This window comes from Pristis pectinata, chromosome 16 (assembly GCF_009764475.1).
Source record: "Pristis pectinata isolate sPriPec2 chromosome 16, sPriPec2.1.pri, whole genome shotgun sequence".
NCBI classification, from domain to species: Eukaryota; Metazoa; Chordata; class Chondrichthyes; order Rhinopristiformes; family Pristidae; genus Pristis; species Pristis pectinata.
In genome coordinates this window covers 16,213,450-16,235,676 of record NC_067420.1, presented here as the reverse complement: position 1 = coordinate 16,235,676, position 22,227 = coordinate 16,213,450, and positions in this window count along the sequence as shown.

The following is a 22,227-nucleotide window of genomic DNA, read 5'->3' as shown; positions in this document are numbered from 1 at the left end:
TCTGCAGAGGACTCACACTTAGCATTGAGCTCTCCTTGAACCTCCAGTGATATTTCAGCAGGAGTGAAGCAAGAACTGTTTACTTGAAGAGTATAAACTGTTTGTTCTTGTTATTAATTCTGTAATAAAAATAATTTTTCCTGAACATATTGATTGGATCAGAACCATATAGTCATAAACCAGCATTTTCAACAGACACAGTGTCAGAACAGAAGGGGACTGGAATATCACCACCAGTTCTGACAACCTCCAATGCACCTGAACCCACAGTCACTGTTGCAGACGTCAGATCAGTCTTCCAAAGAGTGATATCCACCATCATGAAGTGCTTTGAGATGCTGGTTAGGGCACACATCAGCTCCAGCCTCCCAGACAACCTCAAACCACAGCAATTCACCTAATGCCAAAACAGGTCTATGGCAGACACCATTTCCCTGGCCCTACACTCATCTCCAGAGCATCAGAACAGTAAAAGCGCCTATGTTAGACTATCATTTATTGACTACAGCTCTGCCTTCAATACTATAATTCCAAGCAAACTCATCTCCTAACTCCTAGACCTGGGATTTAACACCTCCCTTTGCAACTGGATCCTTGATTTCCGAGCCAACAGACCACAATCATTAAAGATAGGCAGCAACACCTCTGCCATGATTACTCTCAACACTGGTGCCCCATAAGGCTACATCCTCAGCCCCCTACTCTACTCCCTATACACTCATGACTGCATGGGCCAGATTCTGCTCCAACTCCATCTACAAGTTTGTAGATGACACCACCATAGTAGCCCGAATCTCAAACAACAATGAGTCAGAGTGCAGGAAGGAGATAGCGAGCCTAGTGGCATGGTGTCATGACAACAACCTTTCCCTCAATGTCAGCAAAACAAAAGAGCTGGTCATTGATTTCAGGAAGGGAGGGGGGTGCGGTGCACATGCTCCTGTTTACATCTACGGGACTGAGATCAAGAGGGTCGAGAGCTTCAAGTTCCTAGGAGTAAACATCACCAATAGCCTATCCTGGGCCAATCACAGAGACGCCACAGCTAAGAAAGCTCACCAGTGCCTCTATTTCCTCAGGAGGCTAAGGAAATTCAGTATGTCCCCTTTGATCCTCAATTTTTAATCAATGCACCATAGAAAGCATCCTATCTGGATGCATCTCGGCTTGGTATGGCAACTGCTGTGCATGAGACCGCAAGAAACTGCTGCAAGTTGTGGACACAGCTCAGTCCATCATGGAAACCAGCCTCTCCTCCATGGGCTCTGTCTATACTTCTCGCTGCCTCGGTAAAGCAGTCAATATAATAAAAAAACCACACCCACCCCAGACATTCTCTCTTCACCCTCCTCCCATCGGGCAGAAGATACGAAAGCCTGAAAGCACGTACCACCAGATTCAAGGACAGCTTCTATCCTGCTGTTATACGACTATTGAATGCTCCCCGAGTACAGTAAGGTGGACTCTTGACCTCACAATCTACCTCATTATAACCTTGCATCTTATTGTCTGCCTCCACTGCACTTTCTCTGTAACTGTAACATTTTATTCTACATTCTGTTATTGTTTTCCCTTGTACACCTCACTACACTGTTGTAATGAAATGATCTGTACGGGTGGCATGCAAAACAAAGTTTTTCCACTGTAGCTTGGTATATGTGACCATAATAAACCAATTTACCAAATACTTGTTGCATTTATAGAACTGTGACTCTTGGATTCATGGTCCTGATGCGGGCTGTTGACCTGAAACGTCAACAACCTCCCCCCACCCAGATACTATTTGACCTACTGAATTCCTCCAGCAGTTTGATTTCTTGCTCCAGATTCCAGCATCTGCAGTATCTTGTGTCCTCTATGAACCATGGATGCAATACTCAAAGAGGAATACTGAATGCTTGGCATGATCCCTGGCAAATTGTGCTAACACCAGGGTGTGCATGGAGAAGCAGTGATTCAATTGGGATAGAACACAATGGATCAAATAAAGGTGCCTCAGCTGCTGATTTCCCAGTACGTAACTTGCCTGAAAGTGAAGGCAGCAGAGAGAAAAATATCACTGTATATTGAGCTGGCTCTGTTGGATAAACCAGCACAAATTAAAAATGTTATTGTGTTGCATTGATCAAAAGGGACAAAAATTATCCGATAAACCCCTCAAACCAGAGAATGCATTAGATACAACACAAGCATGTTGCAACCACTGAGAAATGAAACAATTAACTATCTCCATTTCTTTACACAAAATTAGGAACAGGGAGAATCCTTTGAAACTTTCTTAGCAGAGCCAATATTATTAGTAGATAGTAGCAGTTTCACAGATTTGAAGGAGTCACTTGTCTGTAGACAGGTTATTTGTGAAACCTGGGAGTCCCGCTGAAGGGAATGGTTGCCATGCGAAGGAAATGTGGACAAGAAGAGTTGTCCTTATGGTGTGAAATACAGAATATCAGTTGAACACAATTGACCTTGTTTGGCATCAAGCACATTTTGTGGAAGGAAAAACTACTGGATTCATCTAGGCCAAGGTATTGATACAGCAACAACATTTCAGCCTGACCATCAATCACAAAGAAGTTGAAACAAACAAGTCACAAACTTTTGATGCACAAAAAAGACTACACCAAAGCTAATTGGGACATCCTCTGGGAGGATGGCAAACACAAATAATCAAGAGGGACGTGATTGGGAATTCATTGTAGCAACCAGAACTATACTTGGAATTTTTATGGAATAGCAGGTGAAACATAACAGCTACACCTTGGTACATTATGAAAATTGCATTAGCACAATTAATTACATCAGTCACGAAGCTCACAGATGAATTATTGATGTCGTTCACAAAATAGGGAAACTAGAGGTGCAAAAAAGTGGAGGACAGCAACTGAAGAGGACAGGCTCACTACTGCCACAGCAGCATCAGAATCAGATTTATTAATCACTGACATAGGACATGAAATACGTTGTTTTGCAGCAGCAGTACAGTGCAAAGACATAAAAATCTACAAATTACAAAAATAATTAAACAGTGCAAAAAAAAAGGAATAATAAGGTAGTGTTCATGGGTTCAGGGATAATTCAGAAACCTGATGGCAGAGGGAAAGAAGCTGTTCCTGAGTCGTTGAGTTTGGGTCAAACCAAAGACCTGGCACTAGGACGAGTTGGAGACTCAGTCAGGTTGGTGCTACTGATGCCTCATTAGGAAGGGCAGGTGGCTTCATATTCTTTTCCTTCAGCCCAGGAAGAGGAGTCAGGTCACATATGAAGATTTGCCAGTACAACAGGCTTCCCCAGAATGCAGACTTTCATAGGCTGCCCACATTAGGGATCTTCATCACAACCCAGAACTATTCTTTAATTGCTAGAGGATCCACTCACTTGAAGTGCAGCCTGTGGTTGTGAGCAGATACCTGGTCGTTACAAAATTCCCTAGTAAATTCATAACTCTTTCATTCTAAGGCATTCATAGCTACCAATCATCTTTTTGGGGTTGCATTGTCCCAAGGAATGGATTTTGGGGGCTAAGGACAAACACATCATTACTTGGCTTCTCATTCTTCTGAATACTAATATCAATACCAATAGAATACTGCAGTCAACTATTGCTAAACGAAAGCCACACTAGTACAAGGATATTAGTGAGTCCTTAATATGAGACTTTGATGTCTTCACAATTCTGTGGGCACACTGCAGTACTCACTAGCCAGCTCTCCTAATTTGCAGTTTACTCCACAATCTAGCTATCAGGCAAACAGAGCCCTAGTTAAAGTACTCGCCAAGGGGAAAGACAGGGGTAGCTGTAGGTTATAGCAGAGAATGAAGATGACAACAAAGAGGAGGATGGAGAGAACCTGGGCTCAGTTCCTGGAACCCAAAACCAGACAGCACATTGGAGGCCCTGTTGTCAGGCAAGAGCTCATACAATGAGGCAGAAAGCATCAGGCTTTGTGGACCAACCTTTCTCACTTCACACATTACAGCTTTTAACCACTATTTCCATCTATCATGCCACTCGTTCATTTTCAGCCATTTAATCATTCCACCACAAGATTCATGAAAAGAGATAAGGAACATATCTTCAACTGGGCATTGGGGTTACCTTCACAAGAGAGGTACATCCAGCTCTCCCATTCAGATCTGTGCCTTAGGCACAGACAGAAACCAGATGTTACTGATTGCTTAATCATCCTTGTTCTGATCTTTGGCCATTGTGTGAAGGTTTCTTGAAGTACTTGAGCCCATTTTCATCAGGCTGAACACGTACAAACTGCTGATCATACATTTAATATGATCATTGGGTAAGTACCCTTATGACAAACTGCTTCCTCCATTAACCAGCTCTGCAGGTGGTCATTGGAAGGTCTACTTATGAACCCTTGGAGTCAAATACCCTAACTGATCTTCTAGCTCTGTGAAAACCAGGTTAGTCAATGAACTGTGATGTAATGGCACTTAAACATCTCAACCGATTTAGTGCCATGCTGAGCCATCATGGATAAATGTGATCAATATTTCAGCTCATTGACTGTACAGGACAATTTAAAGGTGGAGGCAATGACTTAAGATTTAAAGCAATATTGCTTTGCAAAAAAGAACTTACACCTGATATAAAGACAGATGGGCACAAGTGTGTACACACACACACAAAGACCAAAAGGGTATGATTAAAGTCAAAGAAGGACAAAAATAGTTTATTGGTGCTCATCCAGATGAGTTAAAGAGAACCTATGTATGGTTACACTTGTGTTTAAAGATCTGCTACTAATGCCTTTGAAATGTCCGTCATTTTGAAACAGAGAAATCGTTAAATATTACATACCTCAGTACGGCAAGCCATGATGGTGGATGATGAAGGTAGGTCGGAACTTTGAAGATGTGTTTTGCCTGCCTATTGACTTTTACAATTTTAATTGAATTCCCACCAGCCGTGTAGAAGTCCTAATTAGGGATTTTACTGAATAACAGAAAACCAAAATTCCTTATACTGTGATGAAAACCTTTACTTATAAATAACCTTAATGTAACATCTGACACAAAGTTACCCTTCCATTTCTATCCCTTTAAGCTCTGGGCTAATATCTGCGCATCTCCACAAGTGTCCCAGGAGTCGATCTACTGATGATCATGTGAGCATGACCTCGGTGATTGACCAGGCCACTCACCCCCAACTTCAGTATCCGAGTGGCTGAGAGGTAGAGCCCGGCTAGCTATAAACAAATGTAACGGCAGCTTCCCCTTTGATCCAACAGTATGTTTGGCACCGCCCCCTACCCTCCTACCCTGAGAAAATGGAATTTTAGTTCTTTTTCCTCCTATTAGTGTCAGCTACTTGATATAATTTTCAGTCTGTTAAAAAGTTATATTCTGAATTACATTCCATAGTTATCAAGGTGTTACACTCAAAATGGGGTTTCAGGTGTGAAGACAGGTTAAATATAATTATATATTCACAGTGGGGGGATTATATTTCAGGTGAGAAAATACAAAATTGAAATTTCTCCATCTGCCTCTTTGCACATTGACAGAAAGTGCCATGTAAAAACATAAGTCATCCAGATACACAGCTGCGGTATTTTTTCTAATGGTTTATACGTCAATAGTTTCCAACTAAGAAGCCTATTACTGTATTATGAAGACTTCTTTTCCTTTTTCTTAAGCAGTCCTTCATGATCAAGGATGACCCAGTCCTGATGCAAGGTCTCCACCTGAAATATTGACAGTTCCTTTCCCCCCCACAAATGCTGCTCGACTCGCTGTATTCCTGCAGAAGTTTGTTTTTTACTTCAGTTCCCAGCATCTGCAATCTCGTCTCTCTCTTGCTTCTAATCCGGTTTTGTGGATTTTGAAGTAGTGAATGAGGTCAAAGTGGCAATGGCAAACTCTTCTAAAATGGGCAGGGGGTGGCTGACAGGGCAGCAAGAGGCTGGTGTGTGAGGTAGTGTATTCCTTCCACCACTAATGCAGATTTCTGTGTGTCCCCAATGCTTGGCCTTGCAGTTCTCAATACTATGCCAAATGCTCATTCTGCACTTTGAGCAGTTATGGGCCAAAAGTCAATAGGGGTGTGGCTTGAAAGTCAAGGAAGCTTTGAGCACATCCTTGAATCTTTTTCTTTCTCCTCCCACCAAAGAGTTTGGAATGGAGTGTCCACTTTGGGAGTTTGGTGTTGGGTATGAGAACGATGTGGCCCACCCAAGGTAGCCCACTGAGAGCAACTAGGGAATTAGTGCTGGGGAAGTTAGCCTGAGACAGGGCATTGGCATTAGCATTAGTTTGGAGGATTTTGTGAAGATAGCATTGGTAGTAGTTTTCCAGTGACTTGAGATGCTTATTATAGATGGTGCAAGTCTCAGAAGCATAAAGGAGGGCAGCGATCACTGCTGTTCAGTAGACCATGGGTTTGAGTAAGAGGGTTTGATCTTCAAATACCCTCTTCCTCAATTGAGCGAAGGCTCTGCTGCATTTTGGAATGGTAGTGAATATCAATGTCTGACTTTGCCAAAATGTTCCTGTGATATTGGAAGTGATCCATGTTGTCCAAGGTCATGCTGTGAACCTTTATTGCCAGAAGGCAGTGTGATGCACAGAGGGCAGTGTTGTGTGAAACAGTTCTTTTGGAATCTTAAAGGTAGAGGAACTCTGGACATAGCCTTTGTAATTTAAAAATGGTTTTTTAACAAAGACAAACGCGGGGACAGAATGAATGGGAACAGATGCACACTCACATGCAGGAGACCGCGAACGTGAGGGGGAAATCGCAATGAGGATGAGATACACACACACACACTCACACAATAAATAAGGTACAGCTTATCGAGGGATAAACACTTCAATGACTAAATACCTTGACTCAAACAAGCATTGGCCCTAACACTCACTGGAATCTGACTAAGACGCTCCCAAACCACATGGTAGTGCAGACTCTTACCAGTGGTCTCTGCAGCATTATCTCACTATTCCTGAGGCAGTTGAAAGAGGAAAGGCTGGGGGTGGGGGTGAAACACCCTTTTATAGTGCTGGAGGCGGTTTGGGGGGGGGGGAGGGGGTGGGAGCCTGGCCAGGTGATTTAGACAGGCCAATGGTCAGGCAGGTTCAGGAACAAAGGTGCTCTTCAGGTCCAATCCCTATGCCCACACTTGATGGGTGGGGTGGAGCCACACCTTGATTGATGGTGGTGTCACTTCTGCTCTGAGCAATAATGCTGTCCTCTGACCAGAGGGGTCAGTGTTGTTATTGTCACGTGACAGTCATGTGCTCTCCTACTTCAGGCAGGTTGGTAGAGGACCTTGATTTTGCAGAAGTTTGTTGGAGGTGAGGTGCAAAGTTGCAGCAAGAAAGGTTGAGAAAAGTCAGAGTAATGATGTAGTCTTATTGGATACTGGTTTTCATTGAGACTGGTTTGGCTGTAGACCCATGGTTGGTATCATAGCTTGCATGCTGTCCTGGAGCAAACATAAGATGGAGACAAATTTCTGTGGGCAGCTAAATTTGTGGAGGGTATTTGGTGGAGGGCTTAGGTGAGTCAAAGACTTCAGTGAGGTCAAAGAAGACCATGAACAGGTGGCTGGTGCTGCTCTCTACATTGTCACATGGTGAAGTTCATGTCCATTATTGCTCTAGATGAGTGGAATCCACACCATGATCTGGGAAGCAGCTCTTCAGCTACTGGGAGGAGGAGGTTGAGGAGCACTCTGGTGATGACTTTTCCTGCGGCAGGAAGCAGGGACGCCCTTCTGTATTTACAAATACTGTGGCCCTGTGAACAGTCAAAAACCTCGAGTTAGATGCAGATCTCTGTCTCCATCCCTCATATGTTGTACCTTCACAAAGCCCTTGATTCACAGAGCTTGCTGGGAGACTATATCTTTGTTCATCTTCTAGGTTTGTGGTTCAGAAACTGTCTCTACAGCCTGTACAGCAGCCCAACCCCTTTAATTAGGTAAAGTTAACCACTTTTCCTGCAGGTATGATTACAGATGATACTTAAGTCTGTTAAACATCTCACAATGACAGGCAGCCCTGATAATGGAATGTGAAGATTCATCACTTGACTGTCACTATGGCTTGTGGGTGAAGAAACTTTAACTGTCTTTCGCGATAATTTGTTTTTGAAAAATTTATTCCAAACTTTAAAAACCAATCATTCTCAAAGTTAGAAGTCCAAAAGAAATTTCTTAATAGAAAAGAGGCAAACTGATGCACAACCAGTGAGAATGCAAAGCAGAGGTCACTGTGTTTATTTATGAATAGATATTATGTTCTGAAGAAACTACAATAGCTATGTCTTGCACTTCTATCATTTAGTCTTTCCCTCAATGCACCAACATGGGAAATTCCAGTAGTCCAGGCAAAGGGTCTCGACCCAAAATGCCGATTGCCCATTTTCTTCCACAGATGCTGCCTGACCTGCTGAGTTCTTTCAGCAGTTTGTTTGTTTTTGCTCCAGTTTCCAGCATGTGCAGTCTCCTGTGTCTCCAACTTTCTGCTTTGGCTTTGCACACGGTATGAAGCACAAGTCTTCCCACAAAACAGGCTGGATGATGAACCTTCCTCAGCATGATGATCTCATCCATTTCAAATAAAAATATTAGAATAAAAGATCTTCCACTCGGCTGCAAGGGAGATCCTGACATCCTGAAAGGAAACCAGATTCTCAGTCCCTGTAATGCCTTGGGGTCTTTCACAGGACTGGGCAGAGAATGCTGTGCTCAGCTGATGCTGCCTAGAATGCACAGCTCTTGCCATTACCTCATTACATTGCCTGTGCTGGCAAAAACACCTGAGAAAATAATAGCCTTCCCTCTGATGGATGCAATGCTCCAGTGAGACATCTCTCTGTTCAAACAGGATAACAATCAGTTCACACTGGACAGCAACCTGCTGATAATTAGACAAGCATTCTTGAAAAATTTTTGGTTAAGTTTAGTCAAAGACAGATATACTAGACAAGGGTGGAATGCTGGATCTAAAATTTTACGATCCAGATTTATATTTTGACCCATGACATAATGACTATAACCTATATTAATGGAAATGGGCAGGCTGAAACTATAAAAGTGTGCAATTTGGTGAAGAATTTAGACAGACCACAGTCTTGAAATTCATAATGAAGTCATATGCTCTTTTTATAAATATCTATTTGTTTAAAACTGATACACTCTATTGGATGGATGTGATTACACTGAAAATAGATCAGAGGAGATACACCTCATTGCCTGGATTGGAGGACTTTAGATATCAGGAGAGATTGAAAAGGCTGGGCCTGTGTTCCATAGAGCAAAGGAGTCAGAGAGGTGACCTGATGGAGCTATATAAAATTATGAGTGGCATACATAGGGTTGATAGCCAGAGTCTGTTTCCCAGGTCTCAAAACAAGACACCATAGGTTTAAGGTGAGAGGAAGGAGTTTTAAAAGGGTTCTAAGGAGAAAGGTTTGTTTTTACACAGACAGTGATTGATACTTGAAACGTGTTGCCAGAGGAGGTGGTGGAGTCAGATACAATTACTACGTTTAAGAGACATTTAGACAGGCACATGAATAGGTAAGGCATAGAAGGATACGGACCTAATGTGGGCAAATGGGATTAACGTAGAACTGCACACAATACTTCAAGTGCGACCTAATCAGTGTTCTGCAACGTTGCAACATAATGTCCCAAATCTTATATTCTGTGCCCCAACCTGTGAAGGCAAACATGCCATATGCCTTCTTCACCACCCAATCCACCTGTGTTGCTTTACTTCTTTTGAGAACTGCTGAAGAAATTCTCTTAGGAGCCTCTATTTTATCTCTCTTGAGAACTAGTGTTTCTTTCTTACTAATCTTTTACATGTATTACTATATTACTGATCTTCTATATGTATTACTACATTTAACTAATAAAACAATTTCTCACACATATTGATTGGATTTACATAGAACAGTGCAGCACAGGACCACTTGAACCATTCTTTTTATGAATCAGGCATTTCAAAACACTATCTCCCTCTAGAATGTCTATTCACCAGCAAATATGGACCTTGCCATTTTTCAGTTTATCAGAATCAGATTTATTAGCACTGACATATTTGTTGTTCTGTGAAAGCAATACAGTGCAAAGACATAGAAATCTATTAATTTCAAAAATAAATAAATAAATAATACGAGAAAAGGAATAATGATGTAATGTTCATGGATTGTTCAAAAATCTGATGGTGGAGGGGAAGAACCTATTCCTGAATCATTGAGTTTGGGTCTTCAGGCTCCTGTACCTCCCCCCTGATGGTGATAATGAGAAGAGGGCATGTCCTGGCTGGTGAGGATCCTTAATGATGGATGCCACCTTCTTGAGGCACCACCTCTTGAAGACGTCCTTGTGGTGGGGAGGGTTGTGCCCGTGATGAAGCTGACTGAGTCTACAACCCTCTGCAGCCTCTTGCCATCCTGTGCATTGGAGACTCCATAACAGGTTGAGATGCAACCAGTCAGAGTGCTCTCCAACATACATCTATAGAAATTTGTAAGAGTCTTTGGTGACATACCAAATCTCCTCAAACTCCTACTGAAGTAGGGCTACTGGTATGCCTTCTTCATGATTGCATCAATGTGCTGGGCCCAGGATAGATCCTCTGAGATGTTGACGCCCAGGAACTTGAAGCTGCTCACCCTTTCCACTGCTGACCCCTCAATGAGGTCTGATGTGTGTTCTCCCGACTTCCTGGCCCTTTCCACCACTGACCCCTCAGTGAAGACTGGTGTGTGTTCTCCTGACTGCCCCTTCCTGAAGTCCACAATCCTTGGTCTTGCTGATGTTGAGCACTAGGTTGTTGTTGCAGTACCACTCAACCAACCGAGCTATCTCACTCCTGTACGCCTCCTCATCACTATCTGAGGTTTTGCCAACAACAGTGGTGTCATCAGCAAATTTATAGATGGCATTTGAACTATGCCTAGGCACACAGTCATGGGTGTAGAGAGAGTAGAGCAGTGGGCTAAACACGCATCCTTGAGGTGCTCCTGTGTTGATTGTCAGCGAGGCGGAGATGTTATTACCGATCTGCACTGACTGTGGTCTCCTGATAAGGAAGGCAAGGATCCACTTGTAGAGGTAGGTACAGAGGCCCAGGTTTTGAAGCTTGCTGATTAGTATTGAGGGGATGATGGTGTTGAACGCTGAGCTGTAATCGATAAGCAGCAGCCTGATATATGCATTGCTGTCGTCTAGATGCTCCAAAGCAGAATGGAGACCCAGTGAGATTGCATCTGCTGTTGACCTGTTGTGGCAGTAAGTGAATTGCAGTGGGTCCAGTTCTTGCTCAGCCAGGAGTTAATTCTAACCATAACCAACCTCTCAAAGCACTTCGTCACCGTAGATGTGAGTGCTACTGGATGATAGTCATTGAGGCAGCTCACCCTGCTCTTCTTGGGCACCAGTATAATTGCTGCCCTTTTGAAGCAGGTGGGAAACTCAGACCGCAGCAGCGAGAGGTTAAAGATGTCCTTGAACACTCCAGCCAGTTGGTCGGCACAGATTTTCAGCACCCAGCCAGGTACACCATCGGGGCTTGACACCTTGTGAGGGTTCATCCTTATGGTGGATGACTGCATTGACATTGGGAACTTGGTGCATACCTGGCTGGCAGGAGAGATTTTTCACCAAATCTAGACACCTGGCTAGCTCTACCTTTCATCAATCGCCTTGACTAAGTTATTTAAATTTTGAGTTGAGGGTGTGACACTTGTCACCAAATTTCACTTCAGTCTTCTTCTAATTCCTCTGGCATATCGTCTTGTTTTAACCATCATGCTTTCTTGCACTCTTCTTGCCTCACATTTAAAGCCCTATTCAAAGCCTCAAGGCACAAACAAATGTACTGACAATGCTTTCTGTGTTGCTTTCCTAGAACCTCTGCATTAATTCTCTGCTTGAGTGATTTCAACCTCCATCTCAGTCCTTTCTGTTCACTGAATTTGTTGATTTCCTATCCTGTCTTGTTCATACACTCAGTATAAATCCTCCAAATGAAAGCTCACAGTCACTCCCCTGACCTTTCCACCTCATGTGACCTTGTTGAATCAATTGTTTCAATTGTTGATAGGACAACTGATTATCTCCTTCTGTTGCTCTCTGCCCAAAGCCCCTATCCTTCTAAACACCATTTCTTTCTGTATCTGGCCTTGGAGAAAGCTCTCTAGCAATGTAATTACATCTTCCCAAAACCATTATGCTCCACTATTGAATTTTCAGCCCAGTTTCTGTTTCCGCATGTCTGCTGGTCATCTCTTTCTCCACTGTGATGTCCACCCTTGTGGACTGGTCTTGACACCCACCACTCTTGACCCCACCATTGCTTCTAAATTATCAGGCCAATTGCCTGATGTTTGGTCCTGGATGAGAATTTTTCTCTATCGGGAGGACCAAAACCATTGCCTTCCATTCCCATCATAAACTCCATTCTCCAGCCATTGATCCTACCTCTCTCTCTACAAATTGTCTGATCTGGAACCAAACTGTTTACAATCATGTGTTTGACCCTGTGATAAGTTTCAACATCACCAGGCACACCTGCTGTCAACATTTTCAAAGAGGTCGGAATATCTCTGATATTCATAAAAATTGAAAAATATTCAAAAATGAACCATTTTAACATACTTAAAACATTTTTGAGAGACAAAAACAATTCAAACACAAAATCACTAGAACACAAACAATAGATACATTTAAATTAATATAAATTACCTGAAAGGCTCCCCCAGAGTGACTCCTCTCCATTTAAGTGAGTGGAATCACTGATCTAACCTGGAGTAGGATCAGCACCCAGATTTCTCAATGTAACTAATAAGAAAGCCTTGAAAGTTAGTGCCCCATTGCTTGTCTGCATGGAGAGTTCCATGTCAGATCATTGTGTGAATGACGTTTGAGGCTCATGCATTTCTATGTGCAGCCTTTTGAGATGATTCCAAATGTCAAAAAGGCCCTCCCTGTAATAAAACTTGTGCATTGTACTAAATATGATAGATTAGAATTCAGTATATTGAACCAGTAGACTTTGTAATACTGAAGCATTAAACTGAAGGATAATCTTAAGGCATCTTTTGTTGCCTGAAAAATGTTAATAATATTTCTCTTACTCGAGAAGATGAAACAAGAATATGTGCAAAAGAATTAGTTTCAGTGACAAGGGAATCCTCTGATGAAAAGACAGATGTAAAAGAGAGATGTATTTTCTAATTCTGAAAACAAGGACATCAGTTCAAAAATATCCCAACAGTGTAGCAGTAGGGAAAGTGCAAACAACTGAAAAGGACTGTGCACTGGGGGAGATTGTGGAGAACTGCAGGAATTTTGATAAAGAGGAAGCCATGGTTCCAATTTCTAATCATTATCCAATATCCTTCATGTATAGATTTCAGTGCTGGCCAAGAACAGGACTGATCTCTGCTCTGATGCTCTTTGTAGTGGAAGCAATATTTGTATTGGGCAAAGTGGATATGATAGCCTGACTAGCCTCTGCCTATGCTGTACATTTCTGTGTTCCTATAACTCTACCGATGGCTCCGGGAGAGTTCTACACCAGTCAAAATTTTAATGCCCTCAAAGGAAGTGGAGGATGAGGGAACACTAACATTTTTATTGGTTTATTCATCAATAATGGACCTATATTCACAACTTTGATGCTTTTTATCAATTGTTTTGGATCATAAAACATAACTTTTTTTTATAATCTCAAAGCCTCAGTATAAAAACATGCCTGTCTTCCACTTCCTTAGACAAAAAAACATTTAATTAACCTGAAGGAAAAATGTTCATTGTTAACTACCTCTTAGGGGAATTTGGGTTAAGCCTGCATAATTCCTTTCATTTTCTCCTGAATAGCACATCCCATAGAACTGAAAAACCACATTGTACTTCTCTTACATATAATTGATGAGCTCCTGCTGATCATTATCCTTTATGTGAACTCAATGGCTTTGGTGGTTTGAGGACTACGTTTCCTCTCCTTGTCCCTACAATATTATTGTCCATAACTTGAAAGTTATTCACGCTTAATGTATTTTCTCCTGAATATAATTTATGTATTGTGGTTTTATCCACAACTGATCAGCTGGCATTTTAAACTTGGCTTCTTTTGTTTTTTGTATTATTATTTATGAGGCCTCCAGCCATAGATCAGTAATCTCAGCCTAACTGCATTGCTGTTGCATTACTCTGTCTCTGAATACTGTCTGGCTTTCTATCAATTGATTCCTTTTTGGCTGAGTAGTACATTTTTTACACAATGGTAATTGTTAGTTTATTCTGGCAGTGATATAAAACTATAGGAAATGATGGCTTGGTTTTAGTCATGCAGCTTGACTCACTGTCTGAGCATTGCAATCCATTCCTGTCATGTAGCCGATGTCACTCACTTGAGCTTTTTACTCAAACTGCAAAGGATCTGGTCCAAACTGGACTCTGATGGCATGATGTTTTTGAGGATTGGATGAGATTAAATAAACAGTTTATGGCTCATAATAAAGGTTCAAAATGAACATGTCAAACACCATTCACCACAATTATGTTAGTTATATTTAATTAAAAGTGTTGTATTTGACATCAGCTTTCATTAACATAGAGAAAGAATGCTTCAGATTTAACATTTCTGCTGTGAAGCTATTTAAATGCTAATGAGGGGCCACACAACAACAGCTACCTATTTTGGCCATGGCTTTGTTACATTAACATGTTCTTTTGGGAGCGGGGAAAATGACATTACAATTGCTTTTAAAATATTTCCATTTTAGAGTTTTATTCATCTTGTGAACAGCTGGGAAAGTTGTTGTTCCCGTACTGATTAATCTCAGTTTCCAAAAGTCTGCACTATTGCAATTCAATCTTTGTATCACTCAAAGTGGAAACAAATCTTGAAACACTATTCCACTCTCTGAATCTTCTCTCTCCGTCTGAACTTGCTTAAAACCTGTTACACCTGACATTTGCCAGTTCTGATGAGAGGTCATTGATTTGAAGAGCTCTGTTTCTCTCTCTTTGGATGGTGCCTGACCTACTCACGAAGAATTTTTTTTCACCCAGAATGGTGTAGGTCTGGAACTCACTGCCTGAAACAGTAATGGGAACACAAACTTTCATCACATTTAAAATGCAACTGAATTAACACCTGAAGAACCATAACCAACAGGCAACAGCCAAACTAGTCCTTTTTTGCCTCTTGTGTGGACACACTGGGATGAATAGTTTTCTTTTGTACTGTAATTGTTTCCAATTATTTCCAACGTGTTTTGTTTTATTTCTATTTCACCCTCTGCATTATTTTGCTTTTGATTTTTATGCTATTTTTCAGATCTTCTCCAGATAGTGTAATGTGCCAGTTGCTTCAAAGACAGTATGAACCTTGTCCTTTCCCATCCCTTTACAATACTGACTAGATACTGTAGACTAACTGATAGTATTTAATTTTTCTTCGAATGAGCTTGTAATACTTTTAATGCAAAGAAAAGAAAGTTGGATTTATATAATGTATTTTGTTTTCTCAAGATATACCAAAGAACATTGCTGCTAATGAATTAATTTTGAAATGCAGTTACAGTGGTAACATCAAAAACCCATCCACCAATATACACACAAGAAGGATTTCAGAAACAGTAATGTGATAATCACCGCATATCCATTGGTTGATAACCCAAATGTCATTAATGGCATCACAGATAGATGCAGATACGAGCAACTTTCCAGTAAATGAGAACATTTTATTTTGTTCAAAGACAAACACTCAGTTTAACAGATGCTGATATTTATCACAGAAGCCTCCTTTAAATTTTCTTCCATCTCTTCCCCATTACTTTAAATTTAGACATTTTTCTTATGTTCTATCAAAATTAACTAGTGTAGTACGATGAGTTTCACAGATTCTATTACATTCTTGAAGCTTGTGAGTATAACCTTAGGCTAGGGAATGTTCCTCTTAAAATACAAAACATCCTTTTCTTGCCATATATTATATTTATTGTTTTGGTACAGCAATTCATCATGAGGAATAATGTTCGTCAAATCTTCAATTTATCATCCAAATATCAATTTCTCTGCAATTCTCTCTACTTTCTCTGTACTTGCATTAATTATTTCAACATACCATAAATGATGTATTTATTTATTCATAGTCTAATGAAATAATTAATGCAAATATTTATTTTTATGGCATTTGAAGAAAACTTAACAAGTTTTAGCTAAACATTAGTTGGGTAATCCAGTCAGTGACATCAAGGTGCAAAATTACCCATTTAAGCAACAGGTAAATCTTCGTCACCTCAGGAAGTCTTGTAATCTAAAAAGGTTCAGGAACAGAATATATTGTATTCTTCATGTGCAATGGGCTTGTTTTGAGATGAGCATCCAACCCCAAATCTGTTCCTAGACTGCCTATTCAGCTTTGCATGACATGTCTTATTTCCACCTAAGCGTCAGCTTATCTTTTGCTATAAACTATATCCTTGCATTTATTACTCTCAGGTCACACTATTCCAAGTCTTTCCTGGATGACCACTGAGCCTGAATAAACTTGAAAACTCTGATGCCCATGTTCTACTGCATACTCACTGTTCACCTGTCACTTCTATCCTTGCTGAGCTACATTGGCACTCCATTATCAACACCATTATTTTAAAATTCTCCTTATTTTCAAATCCCTCCATGTATCTAAACTTGTAACCTCTACCAGCCCAACAATCCTCTGAGATCTCTGTTCTCCTGCAATTCTGGGATCCTGTGCATCCCAAATTTTAATCCCTTCATCACCAGCATCCATATTTTTGGCTACCTAGGCTCCAAGGTTAGGAATGCCTTCCCTAAATTTCTTCATGTCTCCACCTCTGACATGACTTGAAACTTCGCCCTTTGCAATTTTTTGTTCTTTTTCCCAACAAGAGTTTGGCATCAAATTTTGTTTGATAATATTCTTGAGATCTTTTTATTACATTAAATGTGCAAATTATCATTGATTTGGCATCCTCTGCTTTGGCATCAATGTCACATGAGATCAGAATACTAAGTTAAAGTCATACATCTGAGCATACATGGGTTATGCTCAGACATTGCAGATCAATCCATATAACACTCGTCCTTAAAAAAGCAGCAACCCAGTGTTACATTGAGCAATGAAAGTGGTCATGCTAATTCTGTGAAATCTCCTCCAACTCTTGGGCCCTCTATGTAAACTCTACAGGACATAGTTGATCATCGCAGTAGTAATTCCATGTAGCAATCCATTTTCCAAAGTCCCTTACCCCAAGTATAGTTGAAGGTTTCTTGAAAATCAGTGGAGCAAGATAAAGTATCAATGTTATTAAGGTACTGTGACTTCTCATTTTTTTTTCTGCTGATCACTATTAACTTAGGCTAGAACTTGATGCTTTTGATGGTGCATTGAAGGTAACCCATTCTGTTAGCAAAACAGTTTTGATCAGGTCTATCTGAATCTTTTTAGGTTTGTAAAACATATGCAAAACAATGCCTCATTGATGAAATGAAATTCATTACAAATTTACCTTCTGCTGCAGGTGTAATTACCAAGTGGCCTTTATAATATTGACATTGTAGTACACATGGTCCCTTATCAGCACACATTACATGAATTATGAAGCTTATTTTATGCGCCTACGTTGTGCAGCTCCAATTCACTGCTATGTTCTAGATCCTACTATCTGCCGTGAATTGATTTCATACATATTTCAGTATAATTGTTACAAATGTTTTTAAGTTTAGTTTATATGAAATCTTTCTCAAAGCTGTTTGACCCCCTTTGCTTGGGGATATGCAAACCTCTTTGAACAACAATTTGTATTTATATAGCCCCTCCAACAAAATAAATGTTCAAAGATGCACAAAATTTGGAACATAGTCACATAAAGTTATTACATAAAGCAAAGCTTGACCAAGCAGGCAGGTTTCAAGAATCAACAAAGAAAGACAGCTGAATGTTCTGTTGGTGGGGCCATAGGGGCCGAGGACCAGTTGCACTGTGCGCTGCTGTCTGAATCCACAAATGGGCACTTGGACCCACAGACCCATAGCAGGTTAGTGCAGATGTGGGGAGATGAAAGAGTGCTGATAGAATTGGAAGACGATGGATGAGAGGAGGCTTGTTTAGCCCATAAACTCTGACTTGGAGAGGTTGGCCCAGTTCTATATCATTCTGTGTAACATCAGGACAGTGTTGAGAATAAACCTTAGACTTTTTGTGGCACGTAAGTTGATATCATAAAGGCCTTTAATGTGAGAGAGAAAAGGAGAAAAAGTGAGAGAGAGAAAGAGAGAGAGAGAGAGGAAGAGAGAGTTAGAGAGAGAAAGAGACAGAGCTAAAGCTGTTAGCCCCAAAATATTTATAAATATTATTTACTAGTTCTGAGTTACAGGTTGGTAAAATGTTCACTCCTTTTCTCTAAAGGAGTGAAAAATAAATGATTTTTGGACCTTTTTATTGTATCAGTTATGGTTTTAAAGATTTGGATAAGGATGGCAAATTACCTGCAAGCTACAACCAGAACATTATATTGAAGAACTCATTCAAGATTTCTCGTTTTGGGATCACTTTGTCCTTATTCCAACACAAATAAGGGCCTTCAAGGCATCAATGAACATTCTGTAGATTTTTCTAAGAAATCTGGCACATCAATGTGAAGAAGACTGAAGCTATACAAATCTCCCTCTTGCTTTTCATCACATTAAATATTGCAGCAATATGAAGTCTATATTGAACAGTTTAGTCTACCATGGAAACATTGCTTCATGTGATGTGTTCCCAGATAATAAAATGAAACTCAGATAAGTTAAAGCAAGCGGTGCTTTTAGAAGGAGCCATAAATGGAAGGGGGATACTAAGGATGAACGAACAAGATTTCTCTCCAGTATTTGTTGCTTTTGACATTTTATTTAGTGCTTGGAATCTATAATGAGCATCTGCAAATAAATAAGCAGATTAAATGAAACATATGTCAAGATCAAAGCTGATAATTTCATAACCATTAATTTCAAAATTTGGCCAGAGGCCTTAGTGTTGAGCTTAAAACCCAAAATAGGGTTTACAGAAAATTGAGCTTTGAAATTAAACTGAAAATATTGCTTTTTGGCTGAGGAAATTTTGGAATAGCAATATGACAGATTTTTAAACTCATGGCCCTTGACTTTAGATGTCATCTTTTGGTGAAAACTAGCCTGAGGCAATTAAATAATGAATATCCCCACCCCCACCCTGATCCCATTTCTTTCCCATTCTGTCTCCGCATCAAGACCTTCTGAGCTGGCATGCAGAACATTCACAAGAAAGAAATGGATCCTCTTTATTAATCCAGAATTTTAGATGTTTGGAGATTTCTACACCCATATGATAAAGAATTTTCATTCTTTTCTCATGTCTACCATAATTACTCGAGGATTGATTTTTTTTATTGATGCTAGATTAGCTCCGCTTACTATGGACTGTAAATATGATGCAATTGCCATTTCTGATCATGCACCATTGAGTTTATCAATTAAATTACCAGAAGTATCCTTTGATGTCAGAAAATGGTGATTTTTAAGCCTTCTTAATTACAAGACTTAGATTTTGTCCAATTTATTAAAGAACAGATTTCATTTTTCTTTTTAACTAATCTCCAGTGGGATAATATGGGATACTTTTAAAGCATATATCTGTGGTCAAATTATTTCATATTCCACTGGATTGAAAAAACGAACTAATAACGAAATATGTATATTAGCTGATAAGATTAAAAAATCGATAAAAAATATTCTGATACTCCTAATCTGGAGCTTTTTAAAAAGAGAACAGAACTCCAATTACAACATAGTTTATTATTAACATCTTTAATTGAAAATCTACTACTTAAAAACAAAAGTCAATTTTATGTACATGGTGACAAATCAGGTAAGTTATTGGCCAACCAATTGAAAGCTACTTTATCTAAATGTCAGATTAATAAAATTTGTAAACCAGATGGTACCTACACGATAGATCAGGTTCAAATTAACAAATCCTTTCAAGAATTTTATTCTTCTTTATACCAATCAGAATCCCCTGAGGATCCTACATTAATGTATGAACTTTTAAGAGATTTGAAGATTCCCCAATTATCTTTAAATGAATGTTATACATTAGATACTCCCATTTTGGAGGAAGAAATAAAGAAAGTAATATTTTCAATGAACTCAGGTAAAGTACCCAGCCCTGACAGATATACAGCTGAATTTTTAAAATCCTTTTCTGATATTCTTGTTCCCTGGTTAGCCAAAATTTTTAAAGATGCCCTATCAGTAGGTAAACTACCACAATCTTTCTATGAAGCAACTACTTCTTTAATTCTTAAAAAGGATAAAGATCCCACAGATTGTGCATCTTATAGACCTATCTCTTTACTAAATGTAGATTCAAAAATATTTTCCAAAATATTGGCCTTTAGATTGGAAAAGGTTCTCCCACAAATTATCTCTGAAGACCAGACAGGATTTATTCAGAATCGTTATTTACATTTTAATATTAGGAGATTAATGAATATTATATATACCCCTTCATCCTAAATTCCAGAATGTGTTGTTCCATTAGATGCTGAAAAGACGTTTGACAGAGTCGAATGGGAATATCTATTCATTACACTTCAAAAATTTAATTTTAGCCCTAAATTTATATCTGCGATTAAAATGATTTATTATACACCTATGGCTTCAATACTTACTAATAATCAAAGATCTCCTTTGTTTAGGCTTTTTTGAGGTACAAGACAAGGTTGCCCATTAAGCCCTTTATTACTTGACATTGCTTTAGAACCCTTGGCTATTGCATTTGGGGACTCTTCAAATATATGTGGTATTACTTGTGGACAGAAGATTCATAAGATATCTTTTTACGCAGATGACCTGTTACTTTATATTTCTAATCCGGAGGAATCTATCCCTGCAGTACTATTACTTTAGTAGATCAATTTAGTGTTTTTTCTGGCTATAGATTAAATCTTAATAAGAGCAAACTTTTTCCATTAAATATGCAAACCCCAATTTATAGGCAATTACCTTTTAGATTGGTAACTGAATATTTTATGTATTTAGGTGTTAAAATTACCAAGAAACATAAGGACTTACTTAAAGCTAATCTATAAACAATTATTTACTAAATGGTCCCCTCTGTCTTTATCATTGGTAGGCCAAATTAATGCAGTTAAGATGAATATTCTACCGAAATTTTTATATTTATTTCAAGCGATTCCAACTTTTGTCCCGAAATCTTTCTTTGACACTATTGATTCTAAAATTCTTTCATATATTTGGCAGAATAAAAACCCAAGATTAAGTAAGAAATATTCACAAAAACTAAAAAAGGATGGTGGTATGGCCCTGCCTAACTTTAGATTATATTATTGGGCAATTAATATCAGACATTTAATTTTTTGGACACAAGATTCAGATGTAATTCAATGCCCTAAATGGGTACACCTTGAGCACCAATCAGTACTTGAATTTTCATTAGTTTCTATTTTAGGAGCTTCACTCCCTTTTGCACTTACCAAATTAAGTAAACATATGATTAACCCAATTGTTAAACATACAATACGAAAATGGTTTCAATTTCGTAAATTTTTTTGGATTGAATAAAGTTAACCTGTCAAGTCCCATTCAATCTAATTTTTTCTTTCATCCATCCAGAGTTGACTCAGCTTTTTCCATATGGAAAAGGAAGGGAATAGTGTTTTCGTGATTTATTTATTGATAATTGTTTTTCATCTTTTGAACAATTGTCTAACAAATACAATTTGCCTAGATCACACTTTTTTCGATATTTGCAGATTAGAAACTTTTTAAAAGCTACTATACCCTCTTTTCCGACACCTTACAAAACTGAAATTACAGAAAAATTTTTAGGTCTTAATCCTTATCAGAAGGGCTTCATAGCAATAATCTATGATTTAATTATGAAAATACGTCCAGAATCACTGGACAAAATTAAGAACGAATGGGAAAGTGAACTCCAGACATCTATACCTACAGAGACTTAGAAGAAAATTCTTCATTTAGTTAATACATCTTCAATGTGTGCCAGGCATTCTTTGATACAGTTTAAGGTAATCCACAGGACCCATATGTCAAAATATAAGCTAGCTCGTTTTTATCAACATATAAATCCTATATATGACAGATGTCAATCGAATGTGGCTTCTTTGACACATATGTTTTGGTCCTGTCCTCTTTTGGAAAAATATTGGAA